Here is an 11226-nt window from a genome sequence, read left to right on the forward strand (position 1 = left end):
TTTGTTTGTTTGTTTTGCGGTACGCGGGCCTCTCACTGTTGTGGCCTCTCCCGTTGCGGAGCACAGGCTCCGGACGCGCAGGCTCAGCCGCCGTGGCTCACGGGCCCAGCCGCTCCGCGGCATGTGGGATCTTCCCGGACCAGGGCACAAACCCGTGTCCCCTGCATCGGAAGGCGGATTCTCAACCACTGCGCCACCAGGGAAGCCCTGCCTCCAGTTTTTTAACAGAAAAGTTTACAATACTTTAAAAGAGGTTTATCAAGGTATAACTTACACAGAGTAAAATTCACATTTTTGTAGTATACAATTCAATGAGTTTTAACAATGTGTACTGGCGTGTAACCCCTCCCACCATCATGACATAGAACGAACAGTTCCACCCCTCCCAAATGTTCTCTCATACCCACCCCCTGTGCAGTCAAAATCCCCAGCACTTGGTACCCACCGTTTTGTTCATTCTCCTAGTTTTGCCCTCTCTGTAATGTCTTGTAAATTCAATCATATAATGTGTAGTCTTTTTTGCCTGGCTTCTGTTAACTTACCATAATGCTTTTGAGAGGTGTGTATAAGACGTTCATCATTTTTGTTGCCTAGTCATATTCCATCATATGAATGAATGTGCCACCATTTGCTTATCCACTCACCAATGGATGGACACCTGTGTGCTCCCAGTTACTGGTGATTGTAAATAAAGTGGCTATGAACATTCAAGTACAGGTCTTTGTGTAGGTGTATATTTTTCTATATTCTGTGAGTTGTATCTTGCCTTTTTCCATTGAAGCAATATGTCTAGGAGATGTTTCCATATTAGTAAATGAGAAGCTTACTCATAGTTTCTGGAGCTACATAGGATTCCTTGGTGTGAATTTGATCCTGACAACAACCCCATAAGGAAGGTAACCTAATCACCCCCAGGTTAAACTAGACAATCAGAGACTCACGCATGTTAAGTCATTTTTCCAAATTAGTAAGAAGAAAGAAAAATTGGCCCTAGTTCTGTCCAACTCCAAGTCTTACGTTGTCCGGAAAATTAAGTCTATTGTCCTTCTCTAGGGAGGCTGATGCCTTTGTCACAATTTGTCCTCAACATTTTTAACCAACTCTTCCTTTTACCAGCCCCTCAAGAACAAATCCTCTGCTCTAGTCACATGACTTCACATCTCTGAAGTGATCTTTTCATAGGGATTTCCATAGCCTGCAAATCTTGCTTCCCTAAGGCTTTCCATCTTGGAAGCAACAAGTGTCAGTGCCTCAGAGGAGGGCAGATAACTCCGAGAGCAAAGAAACCTTTGCTCAGCTTCAACTGTCAAATTAGATTTCAGTTTTAATTAGAATCAAGAAAATAAGCACTGTCCCAATGTCAGACTCCTGGCAGTTTTAACAAGCACGAGCCAGTCATGGCTGCAGTGAATAAGATGTAAGAAGGCTCTTGATGAGTTGGAAGAAGAAGGGACATGCATCTTCCTAGCCTAAGGGATTTTGGAAAGAAAGAGAGAGCAGGAGGAAAAGCAGGGGTTGTGACCCTGGGTTTGGATCGCCCTAGTGGGCATGAGTTTGGATTGGAAGGGGAGCTTGGAGGGCAGCTTTGCTGTACTTCACGTTTGGGAGTCTGAAAGGACATTGCTTCCCAGGTTGCCCTGCCAGACTCTGTGAAGGAAACTCGCTTACCTAGTGCACCTAGATTTTTCTTGAACTGTCCTAGGTTTCCACGTGCCATAGATGGATCCCAGAATTGCCATATGTGCTGTGGAGAGTGGAGGTTGCAGAAAGTAATTGTGTTGGCAGCAGCTGGGCCTCTATCCCATCACGGCAAGGAATGAGCAGGGACTTCCAGAGTTAGCCGAGGCCAGGGCAGGTGGGAGATGTGGCAGAGACTCAGAGAGATGCGGGGAGGCCTCAAGAGCTGAGGAGAGGCGGAGAGAGCCGGGGGCCCTGTGCACGCTAGTATATAGTCCCTGCCCGGTGCGTGGGGGCTGATGGGAATAAATCAGATCAACTGTGTGAAATAAACTGCCTTTTCTTTCCTCATCTAGTTCTTGTGTGTACCATGCCAACATGTGGAAACAGACTTAATGCATGCAAAACTATTTGCCACCATTGAAGGGGACAATGCTTCCTGCCTGGGTTGGGGAGCCAGTGCTTTTGGCTTCACTGATGTACGGTATGGTTTTTCCAGTGACACCCGCCTACATGTTCTTCAAGGGTTGTCCCTTGGAACACTAGTCTGTGCTAAAACTTTGCCAGGTCCCATTTGGACTGCTCTGAGGGGGACACTCCCCATTTTCAATGGTCACACATTCTTGAAAGTAGCCCTCTAAGGCTGAGATAGCTAGCAGGAGTAGCTGGCAGGCGGCAGGCAGCAGCCCAGCCCGAGACTACATTTCCCAGAGCCACTTGCATCCAGGTCTAGCCACGTTAGAACCAATGGTGAAGGGCTGGTGTGATGAGTTTGGAAACTCTCTGCTCTTCTCATATGCAGACTGGCTGCAGAGGACTGATGCCCTAGGGGTTGGTAGAACTTGGGTTGCTGAATCACCCATCAAGGAATGACACCTGTTCACTGGGAATTATTGTATTGGATTACTACATGGAACAAGAAATAAACTTCTAGTTGACTACATACTTTGATGATGTGAATTTTAGAAACATATTTCTGAGCATGATTACCTTATATTTTTGGCCCATAATTTCTAACTCAAGTTTTATTCATATATTAGAGTTTTAGAATATGTGTTTCCTATTGGTATCCTAAAATTCTGTGAACTATGAATCATGGTCTAGTCATTGGAAATGAAAGGAATTGCTGTACCATCTGCTTATTTTTAATATTTAATTCAGTATCAGTAGCATTGAATGACAGTAGGGTTTCACTGTCAAGTTGCTTTATTTAGTATTTATATGTTGTGCTAGCCCATAAACTATTCTAATCATCAATGGTGTAGTAATAGAAAAAAGTAGAAATTTTAGATTAACTTCTGATCAGTGGCTATTTTAAAAATACTTAATATGTGATATATTTTTTAAAGGTATAGTAAAAACAATTCACTACTATCATCTGTCTTTGAATAAAGGAATGTGGTAACTTATTATGAGAAAAAAAGTAAACTTCTACTGTGCTATATGTCTCTCATTTGTAATCATTCTTTTTTCATTAAGGAATGTGCTAGCAATCCTTAATGAGTAATTCTTCCCACAGAGGACTGGGGGAATCTTTACATCCAGAAGGGTGGATAGAGTGTGGAAGGGTGATACTGGTGAAAGTGGAAACTTGGTGGAAACCGGTGGTGCTGAAACACATCCTATTACAATTCATTGATCATCTACTATGTCCAGAGCATTGCACTAAATAGTAAAAAACAAAAGAAGATAACAAGCAGCCCCTTTTATGGCTACTGATATAGCCTTCTCTTGTTTACAAAATGCGCAGCCCCTTTTATGGCTACTGATATAGCCTTCTCTTGTTTACAAAATGCTTCCTTACTCATCATTCTCATCTGCCCTCGAGAAAAATCTTATGAGACTGCCAGGGTCTTTAAAGATGCAGTGATTAGAAGACCATTGAATGAGTTGCTAGTAAAATAGCACATACCTTGGCCCTTTTATTTTAACTCAAAACATGTAAGTATACATTCTTTTACCAAGATTTTGATGTCTCTTTTATGTGAATGTGGACCCACTGATGGGAGATGTACATTGTTTTCCATAAACAAATCTCATGCATAATTCATCTGCTATAATTTCTAGGTTTAGTTTCTTTAAAGCGAAACCAAAACCTAAAACCAAGGCATTAGGAGCTTAGACTCCTTCTAGATATTGTAATTTCCCCCATTCAATTATGATTGTTTCACTCATACCTAATTGGACAGGAATTTTAAAAACCCACTTTATTGAAGTATGATTGACATGTAAAGTTTGGGAATAACTATACACCCTTGAAACCATGACCATCATCAGGTCCATAAACATATCCATCACCCCTCAAAGTTTTCTCCCACCCTCTTTTTTTTTTTTTAAGAAGATTTTTTTGTCGTGGACCATTTTTAAAGTCTTTATTGAATTTGTTACAATACTGCTTCTGTTTTATGTTTTTGTTTTTTGGCCCTGAGGCATGTGGGATCTTAGCTCCCCAACCAGGGATCGAACCTGCACCCCCTGCATTGGAAAGTGAAGTCTTAACCACTGGACCACCAAGGAAGTCCCCACCCCCTTTAATATTATTATTATTTTTTATGTGTGGTTAGAACACTTAGGATATGGTCTACCTTGTTAGCAAATTTTGGGTATACAATACAGTATTGTCAGCTATGGGCACTATGCTTTATAGTTGAACTTAATTATACAGAACTTAATTATCTTGCATAATTGAAATTTTCCACCCTTTAACCATCACCTCCCCATTTTCCCCTCTCCCCAGTCTCTGGCAACCACCATTCAACTCTCTGCTTCCATGAATTTGACTATTTTAGATTCCACATATGAGATCACACAGTAAGTTTCTCTCTGTGTCTGGCTTATTTCACTTAACATAGTGCCCTTAAGTTTTATCCATGTTGTCACAAATGGTAGGATTTCCTTCTTTTTTAAGACTGAGTAATGTTCCACTATATATTTTCACCTATCTACCTATCTATCTGTCCATCCTCTCGCACATTTCTTTATCCATTCATCTGTGGATGTACATTTAGGTTGTTTCCATATCTTAGCTGTTGTAAATAATGCTGCAATGAACATAAGAGTGCAGGTATCTCTTTGAGACCCTGAGTTATAATTCCTTTGGATCAACACCTAGAAGTAGGATTGCTGGATAATATGATATTTCTCCTTTTAATTTTTCTGAGAAACCTTCATACTGTTTTCTAGAATGACTACCAAGTCACTTTCTGGACAGCAACTTTTAAGGTTATTGCTTTTGTTGTGATTTTCTGAGGTATTCAACTTAGTTTCCATAGAAATAAAACCTTTTTGCACTCATATTTCATTGGTTTAGATCCTATTTAATAAAATTACTCAGTTACTATCATTGGCAAACCAGGCTTGCGAACGAATGTGGCTGACATTTGGTGACAACAGCAGTGAGTAGGCATGCCATCTGTGCGATTCAGTGGGCCTGTGGGCTCAGGATGGGTGTTTAGCCGAGGAAACGGAGAACATCACTTAATCTGAAAAGTGATTTTCAGACCTTCCACCCTCAGTGGCAGCTAGCCCACAGACATCTTTTTTGGGCAGTGTAGCATCCTGCCATGTGCGAGGCTTGATAAATGGGTCTCCGGCAGAATTTCAGCCCCCTCTCCCTCTCTCAGTCAAAAATCCTTATGTAGAACATGACCTGAACATCCTTAGGTGGTGGCCCAGTCTCTTTTATCTGTAAAATTTAGATACTGCACCAAGATGCAAACAAGTTAAGTGAGTATCTGAAATTACCACCTGGGACTTGGTCCAAAGCTGCCAACACCTAATCCAGAGTGGGGTGCACCACCTGGTCCAGGTGTTTGGATACCTCATCTTGTCTTGTCTTGGTCCTAAGATAAGAGCTCCTTCAGTCTTGTCCCAGCATTTAATATACTTGGTTAAGCCATGTGCATGGCTGCTTCTGGGCCTCTGCCCACATGGTTATCCCACCCCATAGGATCTCAACCCCTGTACTTGTCCTTTAAAGACCTGCTCAATCCCTCCTGTCCACAAAAACCCTTTCCTTCTCATGTCTCCTATTTCTACAGTAGTTCTCAACTCTGGATACATGTTTGGGTTGACATGTTTAAAATTCCCATGCCAGCATCCCATGCCCGACCAACTCAATCAGAATTTCCATGGATGGGACCCAGGCATCACCCAGCTGACTGTAATGTGCAACCAAGTTTGAGGACCACAGAATTAGAAGGGTCTGAATTGCAAAATCCACTTCCTGATTATGTGAATAAGTGATTAATAATTCCATCTGTGTATACCTTACCATGTCAACAAGACAACTTAGAGATTGGAGTCAGGAGCTTACTTTTCCTGCACATGAGGGATTCTTAATTTCTATTTGTTGCATGGTGTGTAATTGGATTTGGGGAGAAGCCCTGTTCCCAGGAGGAGCTCCACTGTATACCCTCAATGGATAGAGGCGTTGACACAGCCAAGAGATGGCACGGGTGAATTGGGGAAGTGAAGCACAGCTCTCGGGCTCCAAAGTATATGAATGTACAGTTTTGTAATATGGTTGTAGAAGTCTGTGAATAGACAGCTCATTTAGAGGTGAGTGACCAGACACTTTGCATCCTCCACCCTTTTGACCACAATGGCAACTTGAGGTCTACGGAATGAGGTTCAGTTTTCTTAATCTGGCTATTATGATCTGGCCCCAACCTACCTACTTGTTCCAGCCTTCCTTCTCCAAAGTATCACCCTACACCCTAGGTTATTATGATTATACAATTACATAATGCTTCTCTTTCTCCAAATCCTTCCCTCTGCACTTTCTTGAACTCTCTCATTTGTTTCAGGATTCTCTATTAATCTCTTCTACTGAATTCTTTGCCAACCTCTTTATGCCTTGCTTCCTATACCAGGGAGCCTTCCCATTTCCTCCCTGCCCAGCCTGTACCCAAAGAATCTGCACCAGTATGAATTCATTCCCATCATTTGACTGAGATGGCTTCTCTTGGGAGGATCACAGGGAGGAGAGAGAGAGAGAGAGAGCTTGGGAGGGCCTTGTGCCTAGAAGGAGTTCCATAAGCCAGGAGAGGGTTGCAGGAGAGAGTACACAGTAGAGGAAGGAGTAACCAAGACAAAGATGGAGAGGAGAAAAAGGAAAATTCATTCAGGAGAAAGACATGAGACAAGCAACCCACTCTTGGTCAAGCCCAGTGGCTTGGAGTCTGGGATGGTGGACCCTCCCTGGCTGTTAAAGTACTGTCATTAACTCAGCAAGTATCTTACCTTCTCAGAGTGTCCATTTTCCCATCCTGAAGATGCTGACAGCCAAACAGCACACCTCACAGGATGATGGATTGATGCTTACAGGCAGTAAAGCTACTGAGGTGTGGAGACACGCACATCAGAGTCAGTGGGTGGATAATTTCACCAGGAAGGCAATGTAAGTCCTGTTTGCTGGCATCATTTTATCCTCCCATTTGGAGGGCAGGTTTTGACAGGCTTCACAGAAGCTCTCCCAGTTGTTCCTGCTCCTTCAGGAACAGGCCTCCTCCGAGGGATGTCAGGAGCAGCTGCGAGTCCATGGAGCTGGCTGCCTCCTTCGTGTGGTTTCTGAGTGTATTTATGCAGCCTCGGCTGCCCTGGGAGGACAAAGTGTGCTAACCTGGTTGCCCAAATATTTTGTTCTGTTTCTTAATGACTTGGTTGGATAGGATAATATCACACATAGTTATGGCTCTTCTGAGAGGCTGGGGGTGATGCCAAAAGCACTGGAATGGGAGTTAGGAGAAACGGATTCTTGGTTCTACAACGGACCAGTGGGGTGACCTGTGGCAAATGACTTACCCTCTCAGGGCCTCAGACAGTTCAGACTAAATTATCTCTAAGGTCCATTTTGATCCTAATATTTTACGAGCCTAAGAAGACAATACTATAAGAGCAAAAGAGTGCACATTTCACAGTCAGATGGGCTGGATGCAGAATTACAGCTCTGAACCTTATTAGCTGTATGCCCTTGGGAAAGTTACTTAACTCTTCTGAGCCTCAGTTTTTTTCATATATAAAATATAATGAGGGAGATAAAAGAAAGTGCTTAGAATAATGCCAGGTACACACGTGTGTTTAATAAATGTTGGTTCCTCTCTTTACTTTATCCTTTATCTATCTCTAGCAACTGAAGGAAGCCAGCTTCTTCATGTAAGTTTTCCTGCCTTCCTCTCCCCCACTCCATCCTTTCTTCCTTTCTTCTACATACATTTCCTGAGCATCTCTGTTGTTCCAGGCCCTGAGTTAGGCACTGGAGATACACAGAGGAGTGTGGTCTGGTCTGGGATGCTCAGCAGGGTATGGTCTGGTGTTGGAGATTGTGGTAAATTATATAATGGAGACAAGGCACACTTCTGAAGCTGCAGAGGGGAAGCAAAGATATCTTTCCCCAGAGGAGGCCTCTGGGAATGCCTTGCACGGGCGTTGGATCTTTGGCTGGTTTCTGATGGAACTTTGCAAAAGCAGAGGAGATGAAGAGTGTGTCCCTGGGCATGTGTGTATGTGCAAGTCAGGGTGGGGGCATTTGTGATGGGGCTTTGGGCAAAAGATTGGGGGAATGAACACAGGCACGTCTGCTGAGGCCAGAGGCTTTGCAGGAAGAGCTGGCAAGGCCAGGCTGGGGTTAAGACATTACCTTCCTAAGGCCCAGTTCAATTGTTCGTGTTTCCCAGGGAGGGCAATGGGGCTGCAATGGTCATAGATTAATTTCTCAGTGTAGCTAGTCCAAGTGGGGCTACACGGGTCCCCCGAATCTCAAGCCAGACCATGGTGTCCATGGCGCCATATCTAGTTTGGAAAATGCCTGTCATTCCCAGCAGGACAATTTAGGGGCCTGCAGAACTAGTGTCTCGAAGTCTCTGCTTTGCCTCTGCCTGGCCCTGGCCACCCTGCATAGCCTTGAGCTCTTGGAGAGGTGAACTGATGGTGTGTGTCCCCACCAAAGGTCAATGGGCATCGCAGCAAACTTGTAACCCTACCCAGACTGGAGTGACAGAACCTGAGCCCCCAGCTGAGTCAGCGCTTTCCCTTTTATATGACATCTGAGCCACTGGCTCACTGCTAAGTAGTAGTAACCTAAGGAACCGGGAGGATTCACCTGGTCCGAGTGTTTACTTTCCTCTGCTGATAGCCTCCCCTGCCTTGGGGTTGGGTACTGGGAGCTGTTCTTTTTCGCAGTTTAATTAACTATTTTCCTCAATGATTTACACTGGGGCAGTCCCTGCTTTGGGGGGGAGCATTAAGGGGGAGGGTTAATGGATTTTGTTTTTTTCTGCAATGAATATGCTTTGTTACCTACTTGAATATAAGAGTTGATGAAAGCAAGCTAGAGTCATTGCCTTGAAGCAAACCCGCATTCTGCTCATTTAAGTGTTTGCCATTTTAAACCTGGAAAATAATTTTACTTCATATGTAGGAAGCATTTCTCCTTCTCCTCCTCCTCCTCTTTCTTCTTCCTTGTGATAAGAGGAGGAGATTTTTCTCCAGGATGGGAAGTATTTGCTTCATCTGCACTTAGAGGTGGTGGCTTTTCTGTTCTGGAGCAGAAGGTCACGGAGGGGAGGGGAGGGGAGGGGAGGGGAGGGCAAGACCCAGGAACCCATCACCTGGAGTTGGAAGCAACCCAGACTCAAAGGACTCCATCTCTCAGTGGGGATTTGTGCTCTGATAGGGACAGCTGATCTCTCCCAGGACAGCGGTTCTTATTTTCCTCTGAAAATTCATGCTGCAGAAATTGATAGTTTCTCACAGCTTTCCTGACAGGTACAATTGTCTCCAGAAATGGAATAAAGAGACAATGCAAAACAGCTCCTCTTAGCTGCATTTAATTGGCTCATAAAGTCATTTTCCTGAGATGGATTAATCACATCACGACACCGTGTGCTAGTGCAGCTCTTCAACCCTGTTTTTCCCGATCATTTTCCAGGGTGAGGGGGTATTCTGTGCCACTCTTGGTCCTTATATAAAATCCTGTTATTAGATTTTATAGGGGCCAGTTGATGGAACACACCCATCCAGGTTCTGGCACTCAAAGTCCAGTGGACAGGTGTGGCCTAATCCCAGAGGCAGGCTTTCTTTCCGTTTTGAAGAGCACATCAAATTCTTTCTGCTTGTGGAAAATGACAGACTCCAAAACCACCATTCCGCCAGTCCTGGCAGGGGATTGTAGGTATTACGCAAACTCTTGCCTGGGATCTGCAGAGCTTACCATTAAAATTCTATTTCTTGGGCTTCCCTGGTGGCGCGGTGGTTAAGAATCTGCCTGCCAATGCAGGGGACACGGGTTTGAGCCCTGGCCCGGGAAGATTCCCACATGCCGTGGAACAACTAAACCTGTGCGCCACAACTACTGAGCCTGTGCTCTAGAGCCCACGAGCCACAACTAATGAAGCCTGTGCGCCTAGAGCCCGTGCACCGCAACAAACAGTGGCCCCAGCTCTCCACAGCTAGAGAAAGCCTGCATGTAGCAACAAAGACCCAACACAGCCAAAAATAAAATAAATTAAAAAAATTCTATTTCTTATTCAAATAGGCATCTACGTGAGTATTGATGCTGCCATTTTCATGTCAAGAGAGCATCCCAAGTGTAACTGGGCATCCCCATTCATCAAAATTAGTAAATTTAAAGAAATCCATGGGATGTGGCAGGTCTTTGAATTTTTGTTTTAAAGCTCTGTTACTTGGGGGAGAAAACAGTGGAGGCTCAGCTTCCATGAAGAATTTAAGGCTGAAATCAAATACAAACTTGCACAAGTTAATCTTAAACACTTAATGGTATGCAAATTTGAGCTCCTATTTATGTAAATTACTGTAATGAGAATTGGTTTCAACCAGCCAGATCAGATGTTGAGGTTTTCCTCTTCTTGCTTCCTTGTGTTTCTCGGTGTGAGTGATGTGCGGGTGTGTGATTTCCCTGGGATTCCTTTGCAGAAGGAGTAGATTGCTGGAGGGGCGGGGCTGAAGGACAGATGGGAGACCGGCTGGGCTGGATGGTCTGTTCACAGCCATGGCTTCCTCTACAAGACTTCGGTTTAATCCTCAGGCTGCCAGCATAACGTGAAGTGTGCGGGGGCTGCAGTCAGGCTTGTGGCTATTTGTCAGGGCTCTGGCTTCTTGCTGGCTGTCTGCTGGAGGCCACCCACAGTTCCTTGTCACACAGGCTTCTCCACCTTGGCCACTTATGTCATCAAGCCAGCAGCAGGGAGAGTCTCTACAGCTAGTTTGCCAGCAAGGTGGAGTCATAATGTAACATGATTGTGGGAGTGACGTCTTACCACCTTTGTCATGTTCTGTTGATTAGAAGCAAGTTCTAGGTCCTGCCCACACTCAAGGAAAGGGGTTTGTTACACAAAGGCATCACCATCAGCCGGTGGGGATCATGGATTGGGATGGGGCACCTTACTGTCTGTCCATTCATTTCCTTATAAATTCTACTCCCAAGTATTCTAAAAGGGTTAAGCAATGTCAACTGTCGTGTCACCTTGGAAGGACATCTGAAGTCATATCAAGATTACTGAGGGTTGGTTCTCCTTACCTTTTGAACAT

At 44.3% G+C, this 11226-nt stretch overlaps 1 long non-coding RNA gene across 1 annotated transcript in view; it reads right to left on the bottom strand.

The window, feature by feature from the left end:
- Positions 1–7223, bottom strand: part of LOC114487154 (uncharacterized) — a 15422-nt gene extending 8199 nt beyond the window's left edge. Inside the window, exon 1 of the long non-coding RNA XR_003681942.2 lies at positions 6922–7223. This is a non-coding gene — a long non-coding RNA (uncharacterized lncRNA). The remainder of the gene's footprint in view (positions 1–6921) is intronic.
- Positions 7224–11226: the final 4003 nt, after the last annotated feature.

This window comes from Physeter macrocephalus, chromosome 11 (genome assembly GCF_002837175.3).
Source record: "Physeter macrocephalus isolate SW-GA chromosome 11, ASM283717v5, whole genome shotgun sequence".
Lineage (NCBI taxonomy): Eukaryota > Metazoa > Chordata > Mammalia > Artiodactyla > Physeteridae > Physeter > Physeter macrocephalus.